The sequence below is a fragment of the Bufo gargarizans genome, chromosome 1, assembly GCF_014858855.1.
Source record: "Bufo gargarizans isolate SCDJY-AF-19 chromosome 1, ASM1485885v1, whole genome shotgun sequence".
NCBI classification, from domain to species: domain Eukaryota; kingdom Metazoa; phylum Chordata; class Amphibia; order Anura; family Bufonidae; genus Bufo; species Bufo gargarizans.
The window spans coordinates 90732656-90759602 of NC_058080.1; positions in this window are offsets into that span (position 1 = coordinate 90732656).

A 26947-nucleotide genomic window follows, 5' to 3' on the forward strand; every position below is an offset into this window, starting at 1 on the left:
TACTTGCGGACACTGAGGCCTTGTGCAGCCTGATGTCGGCGGCCGTCTCTCGGCAGGGCCGGTGCTACCATAAGGCAGACCAAGCGGCCGCCTTAGGGCGCACCCTGGGGGAGGGCGGAAAAATGTGACATGGAGGGGGAGAAATGTGACATGGGGGTCTGATGGCTGACATTGGGGGCTGATGGCTGGGGGATGATGTCTGACATGGAGTTCTGATCTGAGGTCTGATTAACATTGGGGGTCTGATTGGGGCTGTGAGCTGAGGTCTGATTAACATTGGGGGTCTGATTGCTGATCTGACCTGAGGTGTAATGGAAAATATTTTTTTCTTATTATCCTCCTCTAAAACCTAGTGTCTTAGAGGGAAAAAAATATGGTACTTAAAAACCAGCGATTGTCTGAAGCCGAGAGAAGATACCTGGACCACAGAGAGGAGAAGCGTGGGAGGGGGGGGGGGGGGGGGGGCGCCAAAATGTAGCTTCGCTTGTGTTGGCAAAAATCCTTGCACCGGCCCTGTCTCTCGGTATACAGTCCTCAGCCGCCACTATTTTTCACTGTGTTCCATGCCCGCCTTACACCAGCATGTGTCCCAGAACATCACCCGTGCCCTAACCAATGCAGTTACTGGGAAGTTCCACTTAACCATGGACACATGGACAAGTGCTGGTAGCTAGGGACGCTACATTTCCCTGACTGCACACTGGGTGAATGTTGTGGAGGCCTGGAGTGAGTCATTCCCTGGGATGTCACAGGTGCTACCCACACCCAGGATTGCCGGCACTATGTCCTTTAGGGTCTCCGCCAGCAGCTATGCTATTGGCTCCAACCCCCACTTCTCCTCCACTGCCTCCTGCTCCTCCACTTTCACTTCCAGCAGCAGTCAGCCATCAGTCGCTAGCTGGAAGTAGTGTAGCACTCCTGTGGCTAAGTGTCAACAGGCCATGTTGAAGTGGATCTGTTTAGGGGACAAACAGCACACCATCGCAGAACTGTGGCAGGGTATAAGGGACTAAACCGAGCTGTGGCTCTCGCCACTCAACCTACAACCATAATTACAAAAACTAAATGGATGCACACCATTATATATACAAACAATAGAGCTAAGAAATGGGGGTCATTCTAGATAAAAGTGGTACAATACCGACTATACATGAGTATTCATAAATAATGGAAGATCTTAGCGCACATACGTGTTGGGCCCATCTACTAGGCGTCAAGGTGGCCCATCTACTCATTTATAGTCGGTATTGTACCACTTTTATCTAGAATGACCCCCATTTCTTAGCTCTATTGTTTGTATATATAATGGTGTGCAGCCATTTTGTTTTTTGTAATTATGTTTGCTTCATGGATATGCACCTGTGATCCTGAAGGTTTTAGTCTAAATTTTCTTGCAATATATTGAGGATGGCACCCCTTTTAGACTGGACATGCCCATCTACCTGGGACTTCTGAGCAGAATATGTTTGTAGCTGGTTCCTACACTGCCCTGAATATTGTAGGCTTAAGTCCAAAGTGAGGCAGTTTCTTTAGTGATAGGGACCCATCTGCGGAAGCCACCTTGACGCCTGGTAGATGGGCCTGACACGTATGTGCGCTTAGTGCTTCCATTATTCATGTATACTCATTTATAGTCGGTATTGTACCACTTTTATCTAGAATGACCCCCCATTTCTTAGATCTATTGTTTGTATATATAATGGAGTGCAGCTATTTTGTTTTTTGTAATTATGTTTGCTTCATGGATATGCACCTGTGATCCTGAAGGTTTTAGTCTAAATTTTCAACCTACAACCGGGCATGGTTGTGTCTGACAATGCCCGTAACTTGGTGGCGGTTTTGTTGCTTGGCAACCTGACACACATCCCATGCCTAGCCCATGTCTTAAACTTAGTGGTTCAGCGATTTACCAAAACCTATCCCAATTTGCCAGAGCTACTAGGGAAGGTGCGCCGCATATGGGCCTATTTCTGCAAGTCGTCCACAGCTTCAGCCGCTCTGTCAATGCTGCAGCAGCGCTTGCGGTTTCCAGCTCACCAACTGTTGTGTGACATGAGCATGTGCTGGAACTCTATGTTCTACATGTTAGCCAGGCTTTGTGAGCAGCAGAGGGCAGTTGTGGAATTCCAGCTGCAACATGGTTGTCGCCTTTTGAGTCAAAAGCCACTATTCACATGCGAGGAGTGGGCATTGATGTCAGACCTCTGTGAGGTTTTAAAAAACTTTGATGAATCCACACAGATGGTTAGTGTCGATAACGCTATTCTCAGCATAACAATCCCACTGCTGTGTCTACTCAAACGATCGCTGCTCACAATTAAGGACGATGCTCTGAATGTGGCAGACGAGGAAATGGGGGAGGACAATACACAGGGTGATAGCCAGAACACCCACAGTTCGTCTTCTCAGCGCGAATTGGACCATGAAGAGGAGGATGAGGAGCTGGAGACAGTTGCCTCTGCTACAGAGGGTAGTACTCATGGAACTTTAATTCCATCTGTTCAGCATGGATGGGCAGAAAAGGAGGAGGAGGATGTCCACATCGATGTCTTGCCTGTTGGTACTCTGGCACACATGGCTGAATTCATGTTAGGCTGCCTTTCCTGCAGCCCTCGCATTATACGCATTTTAGATAGCATGGATTATTGGGTGTTCACCCTTCTCAACCCCCGCTACAAAGAAAACTTCTGATTTCTCCTTGCTGTGGTGGAGAGGACAAGTAAAATGGTGCAATACCAGAAGGTACTTGTTGAGAGATTGCTCCAAAACTTTCCATCTGACAACGCGTCTGGCAGAGTCTGTACTTTCTTAGGCAACCGAGGAAGGGAGACAAGGGGCACACACAGCAGTTCCAACAAAGGCAGGGCAACACTCTCCAAGGCATGGGACACTTTCATGACACCCTGCCAGCAACCTCACCCTGAAGTGAGGCCTAGTAGTACAAGGAGGTAAAAATTTGGGAAGATGGTGATGGAATACAAAGCAGACATGATCCCTCAGTGCCTTACAACTATTGAGTGTCCAAGCTGGACACGTGGCACGAACTTGCGCTCTATGCATTGGAGGTGCTGGCCTGCCGCCAGCGTTTTGTCTGAGTGTGTATTTAGTGCTGCTGGTGGCATTATAACTAGGGTTGAGCGAACCCGAACTGTAAAGTTTGCATTCGTAACAAAATTTTGGATTTTTGGACCCCAGGCCTAAACCCGTTCGGCGAGTTAATGGTGCTTTTTTAAAGGCTGCAGAGCAACCAATCAACAAGCGATTAACTTGTGTGCCCTTAGAAGCAATCACAGCCATGCCTACTAATGGCATTGCTATGATTGTCCAGTGCAGCATGTGACCCACCTATATAAGCTGGAGTCACGTAGCGCTGCACATCATTCTGCTCTGATTAGTGTAGGGATAGGATGCTGCTGCTGTGAGGGAGAGAATAGGAAATAATCTTTTATTAGAAGTGCTTGTTAAGTCGGTGATCTATAGCGATTTTGTTTTGTGGGTGCCGTGCATAATTTTTTTTTACCCTGCCTTGAGCCCAGTGACACAAAAAAAACAACTTTTATCTGTCTTTTGGTTAGCTGGGCATCGGCGGCCATTTAATGCAAGTTCAGTGCACCAGCACAGCATATGTGCATATATGACAGTCAAGTACAAGCTTGAAATACTGCAATAATATTCTGGATTTAAAAAAAACACCCATTTTTGGCAATACTCTACATCTAGGGCCTTTGCTGCATTTGTTACTGTTAAATAAAAGCTTGAAATACTGCAATAATATTCTGGGTTTAAAAAAAATATATATATTTTTAGCAATACCCTTCATTTAGGGTCTTTGTTGCATTTGTCACTGTGAAATACAAGCTTGAAATACTGCAGTTACATTGTTGGCTGACAAATAAAAAAAAATTGGGACCATAAAGTTATTGTATAAAATTTGCCTGTCACATAAATTTGCAGCCTTTGCTGCATTTGTCACAGTGAAATACAAGCTTGAAATACCGCAATACTATTCTGGGTTTAAAAAACACACATTTTTGTCAATACCCTACATCTGGGACCTTTGATGCATTTGTTACTGTGAAATACAAGCTTGAAATACTGCAATAATATTCTTGGTTAAAAAAAAAAAATACCCATTCTTGGCAATACCCTACATCTGGGGCCTTTGCTGCTTTTGTCACAAGCTTGAAATGCTGCAGTTACATTGTTGTTTGACAAATTTAAAAAAATTGGGACCGTGAAGTAACTATATAAAATTTGCCTGTCGCACTGTGTGATCTCAAAAATGTTTCCTCTTTATGACACGGGCACAGTGAACTTAATTGTTGACGGTTACATTTTTTGCCTGACATAAACCATCTATTATTTTGGTGGGTGAACGCAAAGAATGAGGAGAGCGTCAAATAAGGGACATGGCCCTTATGGTGGATGGTGGAGCTCCTGTTGCAGGGAGAGGAAGTGGTAGATCTGTGCCAGATACACGCACAAGTGAAACACCTTCCTCAGGTGCGAGTAGGCGACAGAACCTTCAGCTTTATTTGGTAGGGCCGAATGCGGATCTATGAAAGGTGAGGCCAGAACAAGTACAGGGAATAGTGGGTTGGTTTGCTGGCAGTGCCTCCAGTTCCTTCACTTTGTCTCCCACCCAGTCTCCTGCAGCCCATGTCCATCAGTCCTTCACCTAACCCCCTTGCAAATCAGTCAAGCAGTCTGAGCCCCAAGTCATGGAGCAGTCTCTTTTGCTATTTGAGTCTGATAGCAGGGTTTCCCAGGGCCATCCACATAGCCCTGCCCCAGAAGTGGAAGAGATAGAGTGCACTGATGCCCAACCACTTAGTTTCAGGATGAGTACATGGGAGGACCACCGCAGCACGTCTCGGATGATGACGAAACACAGGTGCCAACTGCTGTGGCTTTCTGCAGTGTGCAGTCCGACAAGGAGGGCAGGGGTGAAGACTGGGTGGAAGCTGATGTAGAGGACAATGAGGTCCTCGACCCCACATGGAATGAAGGTCATGCGAGTGACCTGTGTAGTTCGGAGGAAGAGGCGGCGGTCGCATAGAGCCACTAGCACAGCAGAAGAGGGAGCAGGGTGCAAAAGCGTCTGTCCCCTAGACAGTACACCTGCTACTGCCCAAAAAAGCAAGGGACCAAGCACACCAAAGCCAAGTCCAAGGAGTTCCCTGGCATGGCATTCTTCAGACAATGTGCTGACGATAAGACACAAGTGGTTTGCACGCTGTGCAATCAGAGCCTGAAGCGAGACATAAACATTCTCAACCTGAGCACAACCTGCATAACCAGGCATCTAAGTGCAAAGCACAATCTGCAGTGGAGTAGACACCTCAAAAACCAAGAAAGGTCTCTGGCTCCTCCTGCTTCCTCTTCTGCTGCAGTCTCAGCCGCTTCATCCACCTCTGGAGTGACAGTGGCACCTGCCACCCCGCAAACAGAGGATCTGCCAGCAACGCCACTACTAGGGTCACCAAGCATCTCCACAATGTCTTATGGAATCTTTAAACTCTCTATCTCCAAAGCACTGGAGTGAAAGAGAAAATACCCCTCCTAACCACCCGCAATCCCTGGCCCTGAATGCCAGCATTTCAAAATTACTGGCCTTTGAAATGCTGTCATTCCGTCTGGAGGAGACAGAGTTAAAAGCCTTATGGTAGTGGCTGCTCCACAGTACATTGTGACCAGCGCCCACTACTTTTCCAGACGAGCCATCCCATCCTTTCACAACCAAGTGGGGGACAAAATCAGGTGTGCTCTGCGCAAAGCCTTCACTGGCAAGGTCCACTTAATTAAGGATATGTGGACTAGTACGTGCGGTCAGGGACGTTATATCTTCCTAACACCACACTGGGTAAATGCAGTGGCGGCTGGGCTGGAGGCGGATAGCAGTTTGGCGCACGTCCTTCCACCACCGAGGATTGCACGGCGCTTCAGTTTGCATCCTGTTGTTTTCTCCTCCTATTCTGCTTCCCCTTCCTCTACCGCCTCCTTATTCAGTCAGCATAACAACTTTACCACCAACTTCAGCACAGCCATGGGTAAACAACAACAGGCAATTTTAAAACGTGTCTGTTTGGGGGACAAACCCCACACCGCGCAGGAGCTGTGCACAGGCTTGGAACAACAGACCAATGCGTATTTGGTGCCAGTGAGCCTCAAGCCCAGCCTGGTGGTGTGCAATAATTGGCAAAATCTTGTAGCAGCTCTGGGACTAGCCGGTTTGACGCACATCCCTTGCCTGGCGCATGTGCCGAATTTGGTGGTGCAGAAGTTCCTTAAAAATTTAAAGTGCGGGCCGTCTGCGCGCTTTTGGCGTTTCCACCCTGCTGCTGCTCGCCTGTCAGTGCTGCAGCGTAACTTCAGCCTTCCCGCTCATCGCCTCATATGTGACATGCCCGCAAGGTGGAACTCCACCATGCATATGCTGACAAGACTGCGCAAGCAGCATCAGGCGATAGTGGAGTTTCAGCTGTTGCACGCACAGGTGAGTCGCTCTGCGGAACAGCACAACTTCACCACCAATTAGTGGGCCTCCATGCACGACCTGTGTTCCTTGTTGCGCTACTTTGAGCACTCCACCAATATGGCCAGTGCCGATGACGCCTTTCTCAGAGTTACTATCCCACTTCTATGGGTCATGAGAGGCAGACGGCGGGCGTCTTGTTCCCTGTGCCGCCGTCGGCCCCGATCTCGCGGCAGCCAGGACATTCATGTCTCCTGGCTGCACTCTCCTGTCTGCGGCGTCCCGGTTGCCATGGTGATGGGGGAGGCAGGACGTTTGGCCGCACTCCTCCTGCAGGAGCGGCCGACGCTCCTAGTCGCCATTGGGACGAGCTGGGGCTGAGCGCCTAGCTAGGCGCTCGGCTACTGTCAGGGAGTAGGGTTTATGTGACGCTGGCCACGTCACATGACCCCTTTCCTCCACTATTTAAACAGGCAACCTGCTGACCACAGGTTGCCTATGATTTCTGTCCCTTAGGCTGTGCATTATTATTATTATTATTAAGCTGATCTCTGGAATTGACCCTTGATCTGCTTCCTGACACCTCTTCTGCCTGCTCCCTGAACCTTGGCGCTACCTCTCGGATTTTGACCTTGGCTTGCTTTTGGATTTTGTCTTTGCCTCCTAACTGGTACTGACGTGACCTCCCGAATTTTGACCTCAGCTCTCTCTCGGATCTGTCTCTGTCTCCTCCTTAGTACTGACTTGACCTCTTGGACTGACTTGACCTTGGCTAGTTGACCCGCCTCACCCTTCTGTTTTTAGTGGTACCTTGCTTGTTCAACCTCTCTGTCCGTTCAAGTGCTTCCTCTCATTGGCTGTCCGCTATCCTGCTGTCTCTATCTCTCTGCTTGCACTTACACAGGTCAGGGACTGTCGCCCAGTTGCACCCCGTCACCTAAGGCGGGTGGTGCAAGCAGGCAGGGACAGGGGACCGGGTGGCAGCTCAGGGGGTGCACCTCTGCTCTATCTTGATACCCGTGACGCTACCCCTTGTGACACTATGCCTCCTTTAAAAAACACTTCTGGCAATACTGGAAGAGGATGTGGCACAGGAGGAGGAGGAAGAGGGATCATTTCATAGTGTTTCAGGCCAGTCATTCACAAGTCCTACAAACGCCAGGAACACTATTGTCCAGCCAGGGCACAGTTCTGGAGGATGATGAGGTGGAGGATGATGAGAAAGAGATGGAGTAGAAGGAACAGTGGTTACAGCAGGGTGGCACCCAAACCAGCTAATGGCAATCCCTGGTGCATGACTGGGGGCATACAGAGGACACAGACGATACACCTCCCACAGAGGACAGCTTGTCGTTGCCTCTGGGCAGCCTGGCACACATGAGCGATTACATGTTGCAGTGTCTCCCCAACGACCGCCGAGTTGCCCACATTCTAAATCGTGCTGATTACTGGATGGCCACGCTGCTGGATCCCCGTTACAAGGACAACATACCATCCTTAATTCCATCACTGGAGCGTGATAGTAAGATGTGCAAGTACAAGCCCCACCTGACAGTGGGGGCACAGTGGAAGCGCAAGGCGAAGGCAGAGGAGGAGGAAGAGGTCGCCAACTTAGCTGGGGTACCACCAGCACCTCAGAAGGCAGAGTTAGCATGGCCAAAACGTGGAAATGCTTTGTCAGCATGCCACTACAATCAGCGCTATCAGCTGATAAGGAACGTCTTAGCATGAGGCAGCATTTCAGCAACATGTGTGCACACGCCTACACATAATGACTGATTGGTCTGCGCCCTTCAACTTCTGGGTCTCCAAACTGGGCACCTGGCCTGAGCTTGCCCTTTATGCTTTGGAAGTGCTGGTCTGTCTGCAGCCAGTATATTGTCTGAACGTGTGTTTAGCATGGCAGGGGGCGTTATCACAGACAAGCACAGCGGTCTGTCCACAACCAATGTGGACAAGCTCACATTCATTAAAATGAACAAGGCATGGATCCCACAGGACTTGTCCATGACTTGTTCAGAATTGACATGTATACTGGCCTTACCCAGCCATTGTTATATTCCAGCGCAGTTGTTCATTGTTGCATGTTTGATATTTCCCACTCTTTTGGGGTTTAACCTAATTTAAAAAATTAAAAAATAAAATCAAAACCCAATATTAGCTATGGCCACCGCCTCTTCAACCTCCTACTCCATATGGACCTCCACCTCATACAACAAGATTTTATTTTTATTTTTACGTATTTTATTTCATTTTAAGTCATTTAACTAATTTGTCTGATACAGTTTTGGTTTACATATCCCAAATTTTTCGCTGTGATCTACCCCTGCTCTACCTAGTGGACAGATTAATACATTTCAATAATTTTTCTGTTACATTGTCGGGTGAAATTCCCCAATTTTTGGCTTTGATATACCCCTATTATACCTAGTGGACAGGTTAAAAAATTTCACTAATTTGTCTGTTACATAGTTAGGTGATATTTACCAATTTTTGGCTGTGTTGTACTACTGCTCAATCTAGTGGACAAGTTAATAAATATCACAAATTTTACTGTTACGTAGTTGGGTGAAATTCACCAAGTTTTTATTGTGATATACCCCTGCTCTACCTAGTGGACAGATTAATAAATTTCACTAATTTGTCTGTTACATTTTTGGGTGAAATTCACCAATTTTTGGCTGTGATATCCCTTTGCTCTACCTAGTAGACAGGTTAATAAATTTCACACATTTTTCTGTTACATAGTTGGGTGACATTAATAATTTTTGGGCTGTGACATACCCCTGCTCTACCTAGTGGACAGGTTAATAAATTTCACACATTTTTCTGTTGCATAGTTGGGTGACATTCACCAATTTTTGGCTGTGATATACCCTTGCTCTACCTAGTGGACAGGTTATTAAATTTCCCTAATTTGTTTGCTACTTTGTCAGGTCAAATTCACCAATTTCTGGCTGTGATATGCATCTGCTCTACCTAGTGGACAGGTTAATAAATTTCACTAATTTGTCTGTTACATTGTCGGGTGAAATTTACCATTTTTTGGCTATCATATACCCGAGCTCTACCTAGTGGACAGGTTAATAAATTTCACAAATTTTTCTGTTACATAGTTGGGTGACATTCACCAATTTTTAGCTGTGATATACCCCTGCTCTACCTAGTGGACAGGTTAATACATTTCACTAATTTGTCTGTTAAGATTTCGAGTGAAATTCACAAATTTTTGGCTGTGTTATACCCCTTCTCTACCTAGTGGACAAGTTAAAATATTTCACAAAATTTTCTGTTACATAGTTGGGTGACATTCACCAATTTTTGGCTTTGATATAACCCTGCTCTACCTAGTGGACAGGTTAATAAATTTCACTAATTTGTTTGTTACATTGTCAGGTCAAATTCACTAATTGTTAGCTTTGATATACCCCTGCTCTACCTAGTGGACAGGTTAATGCATTTCACTAATGTTTCTGTTTCATAGTTGGGTGACATTCACCAATTTTTTGCTGTGATATACCCCTGCTCTACCTAGTGGACAGTTTAATAAATTTCACTAATTTGTCTGTTAAGATGTCGAGTGAAATTCACAAATCTTTGGCTGTGTTATACCCCTTCTCTACCTAGTGGACAAGTTAAAATATTTCACACATTTTTCTGTTACATAGTTGGGTGACATTCACCAATTTTTGGCTTTGATATAACCCTGCTCTACCTAGTGGACAGGTTAATACATTTCAGTAATTTGTCTGTTATATTGTTGGGTGAAATTTAACAATTTTTGGCTATGATATACCCCTCCTCTACCTAGTGGACATGTTAATAAATTTTGTTATTTTTTCTGTTACATAGTTGGGTGACATTCACAATTTTTTGGCTGTGATATACCCCTGCTCTACCTAGTGGACAGGTTAATAAATTTCACTAATTTGTTTGTTACATTGTCAGGTCAAATTCACCAATTTTTGACTGTGATATACCCCTGCTCTACCTAGTGGACAGGTTAATAAATTTCACTAATTTGTCTGTTACATTGTCCGGTGAAGTTTACCATTTTTTGGCTGCGATATACCCCTGCTCTACCTAGTGGACAGGTTAATAAATTTCACTAATTTTTCTGTTTTATAGTTGGGTGACATTAATACATTTTTGGCTGTGATATACCCCTGCTCTACCTAGTAGACAGGTAAATACATTTAACACATTTTTCTGTTACATAGTTCGGTGACATTCACCAATTTTTGGCTGTATTATACCCCTGCTCTACCTAGTGGACAGGTTAATATATTTCACTAATATTTCTGTTTTATAGTTGGGTGACATTCACCAATTTTTGACTGTGATATACCCTTTGTTCTACCTATTGGAAAGGTTAATACATTTCACTAAGTTGTCTGTTACATAATTGGGTTACATTCACCAATTTTTGGCTGTGATATACACCTGCTCTACTTAGTGGACAGGTTGATAAATTTCAAAAAAATTCTGTTACATAGTTTCGAGATATTCACAAACTTTTGGCTATGATATACCCCTGCTCTACCTAGTGGACAGGTTAATACATTTCACTAATTTGTCTGTTACATAGTTGGGTGACATTCACCAATTTTTCGCTGTGATACACCCCTGCTCTACCTAGTGGACAGGTTAATACTGTTCACTAATTTGTCTGTTACATTGTCAAGTGAAATTTACAATTTTTTGGCTATGAAATACCCGAGCTCTAACTAGTGGACAGGTTAATAAATCTCACAAATTTATCTGTCATATAGTTGGGGGCATTCACCAATTTTTGGCTGATATATAACCCTGCTCTACCTAGTAGTCAGGTTAATAAATTTCACAAATTTATCTGTTACATTGTCGGGTGAAACACAGCCAAAAATTGGTGAATTATATACCTGCTCTACCTAGTGGACAAGTTAAAAAATGTCACAAATTTTTCTGTTACATAGTTGGGTGACATTCCCAAATTTTTGGCTTTGATATAACCCTGCTCTACCTAGTGGACAGGTTAATGCATTTCACTAATTTGTCTGTTACATTGTCAGGTGAAATTCACCAATTTTTGGCTATTATATACCCCTGCTCTACCTAATGGACATTTTAATAATTTTCACAAATTTCTGTTATATAGTTGGACGACATTCACAAATTTTCGATATTGCCTGAGCTTTCCCTTTATGGCTTGGAGGTGCTGGCCTGCCCTGCAGCCAGTGTATTGTCTGAACGTATGCTTAGCACGGCTGAAGGGGGTTATCACAGGTATTTCCCAATGTTTTGGTGTCTACCCAAATTTAAATAAAAAAATATAAAAATTAAATAAAAAACAAAACCAAAAACCTGTGTTGGCTACCTCCTCCTCCTCCAATGCCGCTACCACCTCCACTGCCACATCCACCTTCTCCTCAACCTCCTACTCCATATGGACCTAGATCAAGATTATTATAATTTTGTAATTATTTTGTTATTTTAAGTCATATCCCTATCCACATTTGTTTGCAGAGCCCTTGCCATGCTCTTAACCACATTAACCACTAGCCCTTTCCATGAATTTTTTAGAGCCAGCAATTTTAGTGCTCCAAAGTTCGGGTCCCCATTTACTTCAATAGGGTTGGGGTTCGGGTTCGGGGTCAAGTTCGGGGCAAGTTCGGCCGAACCCGTCGAACCTGAACATCCAGGTGTCCTCTCAACTCTAATTATAACAGATAAGCTTATCCTCTTGTCCACTGGCAATGCTGACAGGTTGACTCCGATAAAAATGAACAAGGCCTGGATTGCCATTGACTTCTCAACTCCACCAGAGAGCTGAGCTGATGGTGAAGATAAAGTCAATTTCAATCTATCATTTATAATGTACTCAATCTACTGTAGTGTATTCCCATGCACCTTTTCTACCACAAAAAAGAGTATATGGTTGAATCTTGTTTTCTCCTCCTCCTCCTCCTTCTCCTCATCCAGATTGTATATATTCCCTCCACTCAAATTTTTTAATAGGTTCAGCTCAACTTTTTTTCATAGGGTCACCAGACTTGCCCTCAAACAGATCCTTGTTAATGGAAAGTGTATTCATTCCAATAACAGGGCCGCTTAGGAGTGCTGTATTGTTATTTATCGTCACTACCTGGAGTGGGTAATTGCCGCTCACCTGCTGCCTTCCTTGGATGCCTGAGCTTTAATAACTTGACCCACCATCTCTAGGTGGTTCACAATTAGGGGAAAAAAAGGGGGAAAGGCAACAACAGCCAATCATATTTCAGCCATTGACCTCCCTTGGATGTGGTAGCCCTTTCTCAGGCTCCCTCTCCGGCATCGAACCCTGATTTCCCCATTACCCGTGATCAACATTGTAGGAGCAGAAAAGAACATCGAAAGTTGATAGGGCAGACATCCAAATGGATCATCGTGCGATCGCCCAAAGGTTATCTAGAGTCACCAATGCTGCAGCTGGCCCTCGCCCCTAAGGTTTTAGATGGTCAGATCATCATAATTTTTCAAGGATGTATATGATGCCCTTCTTTATGTGTAACAAAGGGTGTTTTGGAGTGCTGGTTCCTTGTATTTTTTGGCAGCTCTTTCACTTAGTGCATAGGCTTTATGAGTGTAGGAGTCCCACTAACTGAACTATTGTACCGCAATGTGAATGAGGCCCTCCTTTATGTGATATACAGGCTGTTTCATAGTGCCTCTTGCTTGTATTTTTTATACAATTGAATAAACAGGAAAGAATGTTTCCTAACAATGTTTCCTGCAAAATATTTTTGTGTGTATTTTTGTCAGTCTGTAAAAGTGGTGTACAGCTCGGACAACATGGTTTCCAGCAGAGACCTGGGAGTCCAAAATGCATCCAGACATCGTCCCCATGGTGTTCTCGATTCATTTCGGTGGTGCTTCTGTTACTTTATGACCTTTTCCAATGGACTAGGCACCCTCCTCTCTTCAGAGCAAGGGGTGCCTGGTTGTCTCTCATTGACTTCCATTATACTCGGGTGCTCAGTCGAGCACACAAATATATCAATGGGTTGTGGTGAGGTTGCTAGTGTTCACGTCCCTGCTCATTGTGGTACGGCACAGGTTGCAAATGACAATTCTTTTATCGTCCTCACTTTCCTCAAAAAAGGGCCAGACTGCGTAACATCTACCCATTGACAAGGGAGATTGTTGCAAGGGGGTGCTCCAGGGAAAAGTTGCGGGCCTGTTTGGTGTGGCCCACCTTCTCCCTTTTGCTACCCCACTGCCTCTTCCAGCCTGTTGAAATGCTGTGGATCCCTCCCCCTCTCTACTGCTGTCCTCGCTCGGCTTGCCACCTTCCCAGGTTGGGTCAGTGACTTCATGGTCCACCACTTCCTCTTCCACTTCCCCACTCTGGTTATCCTCCTGACTTGTTGATCTAACAACAACCTCACTTATTGACAACTGCGTCTCAACCTCATTATCAGCCTCTTAAGACGCTTATTGCGGTTGACTTATTGGCAACTGTTTCTCATCATCATCCACCTCATGAAGCACTAATTGCTGTTCCCCACTGTCATCTTCTTGTGACTGTGGAAACTCAAGAGTTTGGGAATCAATGCACCATATCTCCTCATGTCCCTCTTCAAGCAGGCTTGTTAAGAGGCTCAAATCAAGTAATGGCGCTGAAAAGAGCTCCTTGGAATATCCGAGTGTGGGATCACTTGCTTGGCAAGACTCTCCATGGTGGGAGGAAGGAGTATCAGGGTGAGGATTCTGTTGACCAGACTCTTGACTACATAGACTGGACTTTGTGGAAGACAGGGTGGTGCTTAACCGACTGAAAGCATTATCTGCTGCAATCCAACCAACCACCTGGTCGCACTGGTCTGACTTTGAGAGTGGTGTCCTGTGCCGCCCTGCAAACTGGGATATGAAGCTAGTTATTGTGGATGAGCATGTTTCTTGTGCTCTCGCAGCAGGCACAGTTTCACTACGCACAGGGCCACGGCCTCTGCGTGCACCATCAGCAGCATGGCCACTTCCCCATCCCTTACTGCTCACCTTGTGCATATTAAATGGTATATATGCTTGCAAGTATGTCACATGTACAGTGGCGCAGGTTTTGTAAGTGTATGCACAAATAAAGTACACAGAATGTCACAGATATTTTCAGGATGCACGCACATTAAACAGGAGATGTAGCACAGAAAATATGTCCCTGTCCGCAGCGTCTATGAAAAAAATGCACTGAATGTCACAGATAATTTTAGGATGCACAAACGTTTATACAGGAGGTATAGAGCAAGTAATGTTGCTGTCACCAGTGGCTAATAAAAAATTACATTGAATTAATGTCACTGATATTTAGGATGCACAAACGTTATATAGGAGATGTAGCACTGGTAATGTCGCTTTCACCAGCGGCCAAACAATTGCGCTGAATGTCACAGATATTTAAGCAAATGTAAAATAAAAGATGTAGCAGAGGTTGTGTCACTATCAGAAGCGGCACTAACAATTGCATGCAATTTAGCGCAGGTTGCGCTAATAATATTTTTTGCTGCCAGATACCCAACTATAGTCCTTAATAGTCCTTAAAAGGATCTCTAACAATTCCACGCAATTTAGCGCAGGTTACGCAAATAATTATATTGCTGCCAGATACAACAATAGTCCTTAAAAGGACTTTTGGGTCTCTAACCATTTTTTTCACTAAATTATTACTATTTTACTCCCTACACTATATATCCCTTCTTCAGCACAGCTCTCCCTGACTAAGACTGAGCCGAACACGTTTCATCGGGTGCTATATAGCACCCGATGATGCGTCCCGGCCAGCCAATCACTGTCTTGCCAGTAGCCAACATGGCTACGGCATTACAGTAAGTGCCAGCACCTCCGCACACGTTTATTGGCTGCGTAGCAGCCAACAAACATGCGGGGAGGAGACTCGATCATCGCGCTCAAGCACATGTCGTGTTTGGCCGAGTAAAATTAGTGTTCGTCGGAGCATGCTCGCCCAACAGTAGCCAACATCTTCTATTTCTCCTTCTCTTTAATATCACTTATAAAGAAAAAAACAATCACAGGTATGCTAAGCTGTTGCATGCAATTTTCTTAAGCTCTACCTAGGTTAAAAACAAATAGTCTCTTTAGATATATTATTTACTAAAACTGTCTTCAAAACAGAACATAAAAATATGTTGCCTAGCAACTAATGGAATGTTGGCGGGTGTTTATTATTTGCACAGTGCATTTAACCAATGAAGTGCACTTTGAGATTCAACATTTCCTTAAACTTATTATTGAATATTGGTGTACGTTTCCTTTCAAGCTAAAACATTTTTGCCTACTTTAAAATTAATTTTAGTAAACAATTATATCATATTTAAACTTTGAATTTTACATGCAAATCATTTGGACAACATTAAAAAAGGCAATAAAAAGGTATGTATATATTTATGGCCTAGTAAAATGAATTATTATTGGTAAGGTAAATGTAGAAATTCTTATGACCCTCGCAATACTGGAAAGTTGCATAACAATTTTAGCTTGTGACCTAAACCTTAGACAGTTGAAACCACTAAAAGAAGTGGTTCAGCCAGTAACTTAATGCATTCCATTATCAGAGCATTTCAAAATAAAGAATATATTGATGATATTAATTTAGGTACATAAATACAAATAAAATAAATCTAACAAACCATTAGTGCCCACCGATGTCCCATGTCTCCCTGTGGCCAGGGGCACTGCGCTACTCACACATATTCTGGTCCTCTATCTCGCTGTTGTCCCACTGCTCCCTCTGGTTGGCATTCTAGAGCACCAGCTGCATTCTCCTGTTTGCTTTTTAAAATCTCCATTTTTTTTTTCCAATTGATAGTTTTTATTTTCATAAAAAAACATACATATGAAAAAACAAATAACATTACAGGTATATAAATCACTTGCATAATGTAGGCTTAAGGACAATAGAGTATCTGCTTTGACAATGTCACACTTTCTAAGGAATACATGCAAATGAGGTGTTGATATGACAGCACAAGGCACATAGGTTGTACATCCTAGTAATCAGAGAAGGGGAAGGGAGAAAAAAAAGGGGGGGGGGGTAGACAAAGGGTAAGATCTATAAAGTCTTAGTATTTAAGACAAATTGCTTGAAAATACTATGAGTAATGCCTGATTTTTTTCCAGGGGCTCCATATATTAAGAAAAACAGATCTTGTTCTCAATTCCCAATGAGAGATCTCCTCCAATCTATATTTCTGGTCTATCTTGGCATGCCAACTTTCAAGACTGGATGTGTTTGAGGTAAGCCAGGGTTTTGGAAGGAGTAACTTAGCAGCCCCTAGCATAAGAGAGAAAAGGGAAGCCTTATATTTGGGAATTTTCTGGACCCCCAAGGTGAGGAGGGCTAATTGCGGGGTATAAATAATATTAGTTCGACAAATTCTGTTTGTGGTCCTCTCTATCTCCTCCCACCACTTCCTGATCACACCACAAGACCACCAAATATTGAAATAGGAGCCTTTATCCGCTTTACATCTCCAACAAAGGTCAGAGGAGTCTTTGCTGTAGAGGCAGGTTTTGTCTGGGGTTTTATACCAGCGAGACAGGATCTTGTAACTATTTTCTTGTGTTCTGGTGCATCTAGAGATTCTGTGTGGGGCAATCAGTATGGAGGAAATCCCCACGTCTGATAAGGAGCGTTGTAGATCTCTCTCCCACAGACACACTATGGCTGGTTTGGGATCAGAAACTATATATAGTAGATATAGGTTTGAAGGGGTAAAGTTTGGTGCTTAGTAGCTTTTCAAACCAGGAAAGTTCAATGTGAGGCGAGGTGTTTTTAAGGGAAGAAAGGATTTCTGTTTTTAGGAAACTCAATGGGATGGGGTTACAGATCCTTGTTTTAAGGAGGTCACATAGCTTTTGGTCAGGTAGTAAAGTCCCTTCTGAGTCTATTAACATTCCTGAGGGGGTATCGGAGGATTGCAGAGAGGGGGGAAAGCATTCTCTAAGATCTTACGGGGCTAGGGAGACTATATCCTTGGTAAGTAGCAAAGGGGAAGGAAGGGACATGGATCCTATTTTAGCTGAAAACCATCTCCATGTTTTTAAAGTGTTTCTAATCATAGAGTTGGGGATAAGGCGTAGGCTAGGAAGGGGTTTCCCTGATAATAAAAGGGCCCGCAAGGGAGTGTTTAGGAATGAGTTTTCTAGCACAATCCATGATTTGGTGGGGGGAGATCTAATCCAGTCAATAATCCTAGACAAAAGATCGATCTCATGTACATTTCAGGATCAGGTAATCCTATCCCTCCAGCTTTTTTTGGTTTGGAAAGAGTAGAAAAGGAAATCCGAGGGGCCTTCCCTTGCCATATAAATTTCCGTATGTGTTTGTTCAAAAGCTTGAAGAATGAGTTGGGCAATTCTATTGGAAGGGTCTGAATTAAGTATGTAAGTCTTGGCATTATCAGGGACATAAGTAGGTTTTTCCTCCCAAACCAAGATAAAAAGGGGAAATTGAGTGAGTCTAGTTGGGCAATAATGGAGGATAATAAGGGTTTAAAGTTTAAAGCGTAAAGATCGGATAAAAAGGGAATAAGTTTAACGCCCAAATATGTTAATTGCTGAGTATCCCAGTTAAAGGGGGTGGATGCTTTGAGGGAAGAGAGAATTGAGCAGGGTAGTCCCATATGTAGGACCTGGGATTTAGTAGGACTAACTTTCAAATTGGATAGGGATCCAAATTGGCTTAATAGTGAGAGAATAATGGGCATGGACTTAAAGGGATTGGTCGTAATTATCAGGAGATCGTCTGCAAAGGCAGCCAGTTTGAATTCCATTCCCCCAACTTGAAGGCCTTGAATGTCATTTTCCTGTCTCAAAGCTTGCAGGAGTGTTTCCATAATAAGGACGAAGATAAGAGGGGAAAGGGGGCATCCCTGTCTGGTCCTATTTCTGATTGGGAAGCTATTTGAAAGAATTCCGTTAACTGACACGGACGCTGAGAAGTGGGTATACATCGAGAAGACTGAGGTAATGAAAGAGTCTGGGATTTGGAATTTTTGTAATGTAAGACGGATATATGACCAATCAACCCTATCAAAAGCTTTCTCAGCGTCCGCGCCAATCAGGATCAGAGGTGAGGATTTATGGGCAGCGTAAAAAAGAGAATTTAAGACTTTGGTAGTATTATCTTTGCCTTCACGGCCCTTTACAAAACCCACCTGGTCCGGATGGATTAGTGAGGGGAGAAAGTCATTCAGACGGAGGGCGAGCATTTTAGCTAGGAGTTGTAAATCTTCATTGAGTAGGGATATGGGACGATAATTAGAGCAAGAGGTGGGATCTTTTCTGTCTTTGGGGATTATGGTGATGGTGGCTCTAGTCATGTCAGGGGACACTGGAGTTCCCTCCAGGGAGGAGTTATAAATTGAGAGTAGGTAGGGAATAAGGATGTTTTTAAAAGAGGAGTAATAGAGAATTGGGAGACCGTCTGGGCCTGGGCATTTCCCTCTTGGGGTAGATTTTATAGCTGACTCCAATTCTTGGGATGAAAAAGGCCTGGCCAGAAAATCCTTTTGGGGAGGGGTAAATGTGGGACGTGTAAGGAAGTCCAGGAAGTGATTAATACAAGGTACTTTTTCCTCAGGGGAATATTTTAGCTCATGGGGGGGGGGGGGGGGGGGAGAATGTGTAATGACTCATAGAAGAGTTTAAATTGATCGGCAATTTCTTCCAATTTAAACAAGGATGAGCCTTGCGGGGATTTAACACATTGGACATATCGGGACTCCCTCCTCTGTTTAATCCTCATCATCATGTATTTAGAAGCCTTGTCGCCATGGGCGTAAAACTTCTGTTGGGAAGATAGAAAGTATTTAGCAGAGCGTTCGTTCAAATGGTTCTTAAGTTCAGATCTAAGAGACAGGAGTTCCGAAAGGTGCAAAGCTAGATTTGATTGTTTATGTTTCTTCTCAATAGTATGAATCCGCGTCAGGAGATGGTTTAGTTTTTTTTCAGCTTCTTTTTTGAGGAATGACAGAGGCTTATGAGTTTACCCCTGATATAGGGTTTGTTTATAACGTTTGGGGGGAAACTTCTGGGGTATTATTAATAGAGAAGTATTCCTCAAGGTAAGAGGCAATCTGGGTTTTGTGGGTATTGTTGTTTAGCAAATTCATTAAAGCGCCAGTTTTGGGCTCTAGGGGGGTTTGGCAATAAATGCATTTCACATGAAATTGGGGCATGATCAGACAGCGTGATGTCACCGATCTTAGCTGATTTGCATAATTGTAGCTTATCTTTAGGAAGGAAAATATAGGCAATCCTGGTATATGTATCATTTGGCGTAGAGTAATAGGAAAAATCTAACTCGTCTGGGTGTAAACACCTCCAAACTAGATTAAATAACTTAACTTGTAGGGCTTTAAGGCTTCTGAAGGAAATTGAAGATTTTTTCGAGGAGGAGTCCAGCAGTGGGTTGAGGGTTAGAATAAGGTCACCCCCTAGGATTAAGGAGCCTTCTATATGTTCTTCTAACAGAGTCAGGAGGGAAAGGAGCCAATCTACCTGACCTGAGTTGGGAGCGTAAACATTCACTAGGGTGAAGACTTGTTGGCCTATTGTTCCCTTCAGAATGATGTATCTACCCTCCGGGTCTAGAATTTGTGTATGGAGATTAAAGGGGAAATTCTTGCGAAACCCTATGCTCACACCCCTTGAGGCAGAACCACTGGCTCCACAATAGTACCAAATGGGGAAGTTGGCATATGAGAGATTGGGATAATGGCCATGCTTGAAGTGAGTTTCTTGGAGGAAAATCACAGAACCATTCTCTTTTTTCAGCAATGAAAAGATTTTGCACCTCTTAGAGGGTGATCTCAGACCCTTAACATTATAGGATATCAGGTGATCATCCGCCATCATCTTGTGTAAAGTGTGGGAGGAGAGGGATTGGAGGACAATAACCTAGTTCTCCTAAGGAAGGCGCTGCCTGGCGGGGTGAGAGACAGGGGGCATGTAGGCCCAATATACAGATCCTGTTTAATGAGGGGAAAAGGCAGAGTGTGCATAACAAAAATCTTACTTCCTATGTCTACAAGGTAGTGCTGGATCCTCTTAAGTTTGGATAGGATATACCTGTTACAAAAAGAAAAAAAGAACAGGTAACGAAAAACAGAACAAGAACTTGTGGACAAGCTCAAATGTGAAATTACTGTTGAAACAGGTTAGAGTTGAAGACAGTAACAGTGGGGGGAGATATAGACAAAACATCATGTAAGTAAGTAGATAGTACCCTCAAGGGCCAAAACTACTGGAATATAGATGTTAGAGACCAGGGATAAAAAAGGTTATCATTTGTCTGGCAAAGAGAGTCTCTTAGGGGTAGATGCAAGGTAGCTTTTCTTGGATTTCTGTGATCTTGGGGTGCGCAGGGTCTCCCATGGGGTTATTGCAGGCAGAGGTGCCAGCGAGGAGAGGTTCTGGACTGTCTCCCAGTTCTCGATGTCCAGAGGGGAGATTTTCAAGTGGGCATACGCTTTTTCTAAGTCCCCATAAGAAGAGATGGTGATGTGGCGACCGTCATGGAAAAACGACAGGCCAAACGGGAAGGTCCAACGGTAGGCGACATTGTGCTGATGGAGCCATTCCATTAGTGGCTTCAGGGATTGGCGTTTCTTCAAGGTAGACTGCGATAAATCTTGGAAGACGGCGATAGGGTTATTCTCCCATCTCAGAGGCTCTGCTTGTCTGGCCCCGGATAATATGGCCTCCTTGACAGGGAAGTGCAAGAATTTGCAGATGACGTCCCGGGGAGGCTCTGAAGCCTGTGGCTTGGGGCGAAGGGCTCTGTGCGCCCTCTCTATGATCACCTCATGTGCTGAGTCAGGACCCAGGATTTGTAGGCAGATTTGAATAACCGTGTGCGGAACATCCACTGGGGACACAGACTCAGGTATTCCACGGAAATGTAGATTAATTCTCCTGCCTCTGTTCTCCTGTTCCTCGATGGCTGATTACAGGGAGTTAAGGAGATTCTGACATGCCATGAGGCTGCTAGCTGCCTCCAATTGGTGTGTAATGATGATGGCCTGATTCTCTTCTAGGCCCTCCACTCTTCTGCCTATGTGACGGACATCTTCCTTGATAGAAGCAAGATCCAGGCTGATGGGACCCAGGGCGTCTAATAAAGCCTCTTTAAGGTAAGAGCGGGAGATGGGGAGGCTGTCAGGGTCAGGGGAATCTTCTCATACCCCATCCGATTCAGCCGTCTGTCTGGCTGAGCTGTTATTGCCGCTTCTAGGAGTGCCGGGCGCCATCTTAGGATCTCTGTTCACAGCAGCCGCTGCTTTTCTGATGAAGCGATCCATATTGCCGGGCTGGCTAGAGGAGCGGGATAGGCTCGTTTGGTCAGAAGGTTTTTGGCCCCCTATCTTGACCATTTTAGAGACCAGTAGAGCTGATAATCCAAGCTTATAGGGTAAATCTGCAGGAGAGCAGCGCTTCACATGTCTGCTCGGCTTCAGCGCCAGCTCCGCCCCCTTTTTAAATCTCTATTAGAGCTTCAAATTATTCCCAACCTATGGCTGGCTTCCTCTGGGCACTTAAGGTGCTATTACTTTTGTGGGAGGGTGTCTGAGTTTTAGGATTCTAGTATCTACTATCTAGTTGACCAAGTGAAGGTGTAATTATCTGTCTACTTATGTATCATTACTCATATACAGATCATCTGCCTGACAATCAATTCTATTCTATGCAACCAGTTTTGGCCCTAGCCTGTTTACCAAATCAATAGCCTCCTGCCTCAATCACAAACCTGTTTTACAGACACGACAAACCCTTGACAGCCCTGACCTTGACCTGTTTTCTGACTACAAGTATTGCAATGCTACTCTAGCAGTTAGCAGCTTAGTTGGTTTCCTGCAGAGAAGTCAAGATCTCTGTATAGGGGCTAGAAGGGGAATACCAGGAGATCCACTGGATAACACATGTAGGATTAGCCCAAATTCAAAATGGTTAATTGACACAGTGGGTTCACGCCCACTGTCTGTAACAGTAAACATGGCATAGACAGTACATATATAGATCCACATAGCTATAAAATGAAAATACTAATGTAAGAGTTAATCATGTGTAATATTTGAAGTCAGTTTTCTTTGAGTCTGCATTGGTGTACTTCTCGCTAAATGGTGCATGTTTGTTAAATTTTCTTCATCTTTAAACCTAACACTTTTGTCTAGAAATGCTACTCCAGTTTTCCATAGTACTTCTTACTGCAGTAGCTTTGGGATTTTCTTGTGAATATTTAAAAAGTCCCAGGCATAGATCTGGAGGGAAACTTACCTAATCAATCCCACTTTTCACAACTAAAATGAGTGTTGTAAAAACAGAGATTCACAAAAATGTTTTACAAGCGACCTCAAAAAGTAACAAATCCACCATTTAGTGACTTTTTGAAGACAGAATACTGGAATGTATGGCTTGATAAATGATTACACTAATGTATTGTTATAAAATGCCCTTGGTGCTTTTCTGATGCATAATAGTGCATCATGTTTAGATCTATTAATAAAGCAAATGCTCCAAAATGAATAAATCACTGCACTTAGCTCACCTGTTTTGGCTTTCCAGCTTGCAAAGCATGGCTTAGCAGAAAGGGGAATGGCTTAAGAGGCACAAAGCCATGATCCAAATTTATCATATAGCATGGGCCACTGTGATAAATTTGTCTCCAACAGTTTACAGAATTAGTAAATCTTTAGGAACAATGTGATCTACTCACATAGGACTCCCACAGCAGGGAAGAAAAGGTTATGTCAGCCTGTGGGATTCATGATTCTATGAAAAGATTTTTAGGTGTTTGGCAGCAGGCCCTCATTTTGAATGCCAGGTAAATTATGTTTTATAGTTAGCAGCTGTCAAGGATTATATTTATTTTATTATTTGTATTTGGTTGTTATGTTGTAGACACTAAAAAAATATTGTTTTAAATGAAAATCATCTGCTGCAGACTAAACTTCCTAGCACATGCTGGGATGTATAGATTCAGTGATGGGATCATTACTGGATATATTGGCATTTACTAATAAGTACCATGTTTAGATTAACTTCCTATATCCTAATATCATAACTGCTGCAGTAACGAATTGTACATACAGTTGCAAGAAAAAGTATGTGAACCCTTTGGAATAATATGGATTTCTGCACAAATTGGATCTGATCTTCATCTAAGTCACACCAATAGACAACCACAGTCTGCTTAAACTAATAACACACAATGAATTAAATGTTACCATGTTTTTATTGAACACACCATGTAAACATTCACAGTGCAGGTGGACAAAGTATGTGAACCCCTAGACTAATGACATCTCCAAGAGCAAATTGGAGCGAGGTGTCAGCCAACTGGAGTCCAATCAATGAGATGAGATTGGAGGTGTTGGTTACAGCTGTCCTGTCCTATAAAAAACACACACCAGTTCTGGGTTTGCTTTCCACAAGAAGCATTGCCTGGTGTGAATGATGCCTTGCACAAAAGAGCTCTCAGAAGACCTACGATTAAAAATAGTTGAATTGCATAAAGCTGGAAAGGGTTATAAAAGTATCTCCAAAAGCCTTGCTGTTCATCAGTCCATAGTAAGACAAATTGTTTATAAATGGAGAAAGTTCAGCACTGCTGCTACTCTCCTTAGGAGTGGCCTTCCTGTAAAGATGACAGAAAGAGCACAGCACAGACTGCTCAATGAGGTGAAGAAGAATCCTAGAGTGTCAGCTAAAGACTTACAAAAGTCTCTGGCATATGCTAACATCCCTGTTAGCGAATCTATGATACGTAAGTCCGTCTGTGCTGTCGGAGGAAGAGCCAAAGTTAAGGCCTCTGCAGAAGTTTGGCGGTTCCTCCAACAGGCCATGAGACCGTTTTGCACACCAAAAACGGGTATATAAAATGATAAACGAGCCAGGCCCATCGTTCTCCCTAGCCACACCACGCTGCCTTTTGTGGCATGAGCAGGTAAAAGTCATCGATTTTGCCGCAAAAATGGTGTGTGACAAAATCTGTAACTTTAATACACTAGTATTGTGGCCTATATCCATTAATACATGTTGCTCTATGTTGAGGCTTTTGCTAGCATGTTGCAGCCAAACAAAACTCTGTATTTATTACTCTTATTCTGCAGTTTACAGAAACATCCTACATGTTTTCATAAACTGCTATATGGACACATGGCAGGGTGCAGAAGGGCATGAACAACACATGGATTTCACTGGGATAAATTTAAGTTGCCATCTGAAGACCCCTGAGGCACCCCTACAGTAGAAACTCTCAAAACGTGATCCCATTTAGGAAACTTTGAGAAAAGTTGACAGTTTTATTAGTACTATTTTGGGGTAATATATGATTTTAATTTTCTCGATATCATGCTTTTTGTGAGGAATCTGCTTTTTTAGTTTTTTTTTTTTTACAGCATTCAGCTGACAGGAACGGTCATGTGTTATTTCTATAGGTTATTATGCAACAAATACTAAATATGTCTATTTTAATTCTTTGTTTCGGTTTTACATAATAAAGCCATTTTTTTCTGCTTATCGTCTTGTGTAGGGTCTCATTTTTTGTGGACAAAGTTGACAGAGTTATAGCGGTACCATTTTTTGTACATATGATTTTTTTGTTCATTCAATACTACACTCTTTTGGGGTAAGATTACCAAAAATGGGTGTATTAGCACAGTTTTTACTTTATTTTTTTACAGTGTTCATCTGAGACGGTAGATCAAGTGTATTTTTTTTTTTTATACAGCAGGTCATTACAGATGCAGAAATGCCTAATAGGTCTATTTAAAAAAAAAAAAAAAAACAGTTTTACACAATAAAAGCATTTTTGAAAAATAAATTATTTTTGCGTCTCCATTTTCTGAAACCCACTTTTTTTTATTTATTTTTCTGCAGATCATCTTGTGTAGGGGCTCATTTTTTGTGGGAAGAGTTGACATTTTTATTGGAACAATTTGTGGGTATATACATTTTTTTTGACTGTCAGTGTACTACACTGACACTGTGTCTGTGGGGGCTGGGCCTCACAGGTTTTGGTACATTTCAGACCCCGAGGCCTTTACATGACCAGGGGTTGCTATAGCAGCCATTAACCCCCATTAATTGCAGCACAGGGGGCCAATGGAGCGGCAGAGGGAGCCCCCTCCCTCTGTGAAACTCATGTCAGCGTTGATCCTGTTCATAGTGACATATTAGTATGTATGAATGGATAGAGAAGCTCAAGAAAGGTAGCACAAGTGTCAGTCATGAGGAAGGAGCTGGATGCCTATCCAGGTCCACGACTGATGACAACACTGAGAGTGCACTAATGTACTGCGGCAAACACAGCGGTGCATTTGTGGCTTGCAGCTTAGCCTACAACTTTTTATGAGGACATGCAAAAGCTTGTTAACAGATGGACAAAGTGTATTTAAAAGCAGATTATTTTGAAAAATGAAGTATAATGTATTTTCTGAACGGTAATTAAAATAAATGATACAGCCAGGCAGGAGATCATTTTTGACTCACCCTTGCAATAAAAAATCTTGTACAAGCCCCCCAATTTCCTAAAATAAAAAAAATATGTTATATTCACCCCTTTGTCCAGTGCCATTCTCTACAACATTGATATCTGTACAGTGACTTGTAGGTGTACAGCACATGGCAGCTGCAGCCAAAAACTGTCTACAGTGTTAGATCACTTGAGACAGTGATTGGCTGCAGTAGTCATGTGCCGTACACTGGCACATCACTGCTGTAGTTTGCAAACAAACAGCAGCAGAAGTACTGCACCATGGCCACAGAAAATGGGGGCTGGAGAAAGGCATGAATATAACTGGATTCTTTTTTTTTATAAAATTGTGGGGCTTGTCCAAGATGGATTTATTATATTGGGTAAAGAAAAAAATACAATGTAACAGCACTAAATAAAGTACAAAAAGTATTCTGATGCTAATGCTTTGTTTATTAAGTAAATTTGAGATTCTTAGCAAATACATTTTGTACAAAAATATTTGGGCCCGTCTGCCACATGTCAAGGCGATCTCTGTAAGATGGGAACCTAACACTAAATTCTACCTGTTATGTGCCATGACAGCTATCATAAAATTCAGGGAGTGCAGGTTCCACATCCATGCTGGGCCCACTCTGATTTGTCATTTTTGGTGCCAAAATGGCCTCCATTAAATACAGGGAATTCAGGTACCAACATGCATGCCGAGCCCACTCCATACCTCTCCTGGTGCCAAATGGCCTCCAATTAATGCAATAAGAGTCCACTGTATATACCTCACCTGGTGCCAAAAGGCTGGTCAGGGGTGCAAGACTAAATGGAGTTAGCCACATCTCCAGTACAAACTGCAAATAAAAAGGGTGTCAGTCAGCACATCCCAATTCACAGGTACACATTGCCATGGCTAGAAACACAAAGGAAAAAAATACAATGCAACAGCACTCTGCAAACCAAATAACGTACAA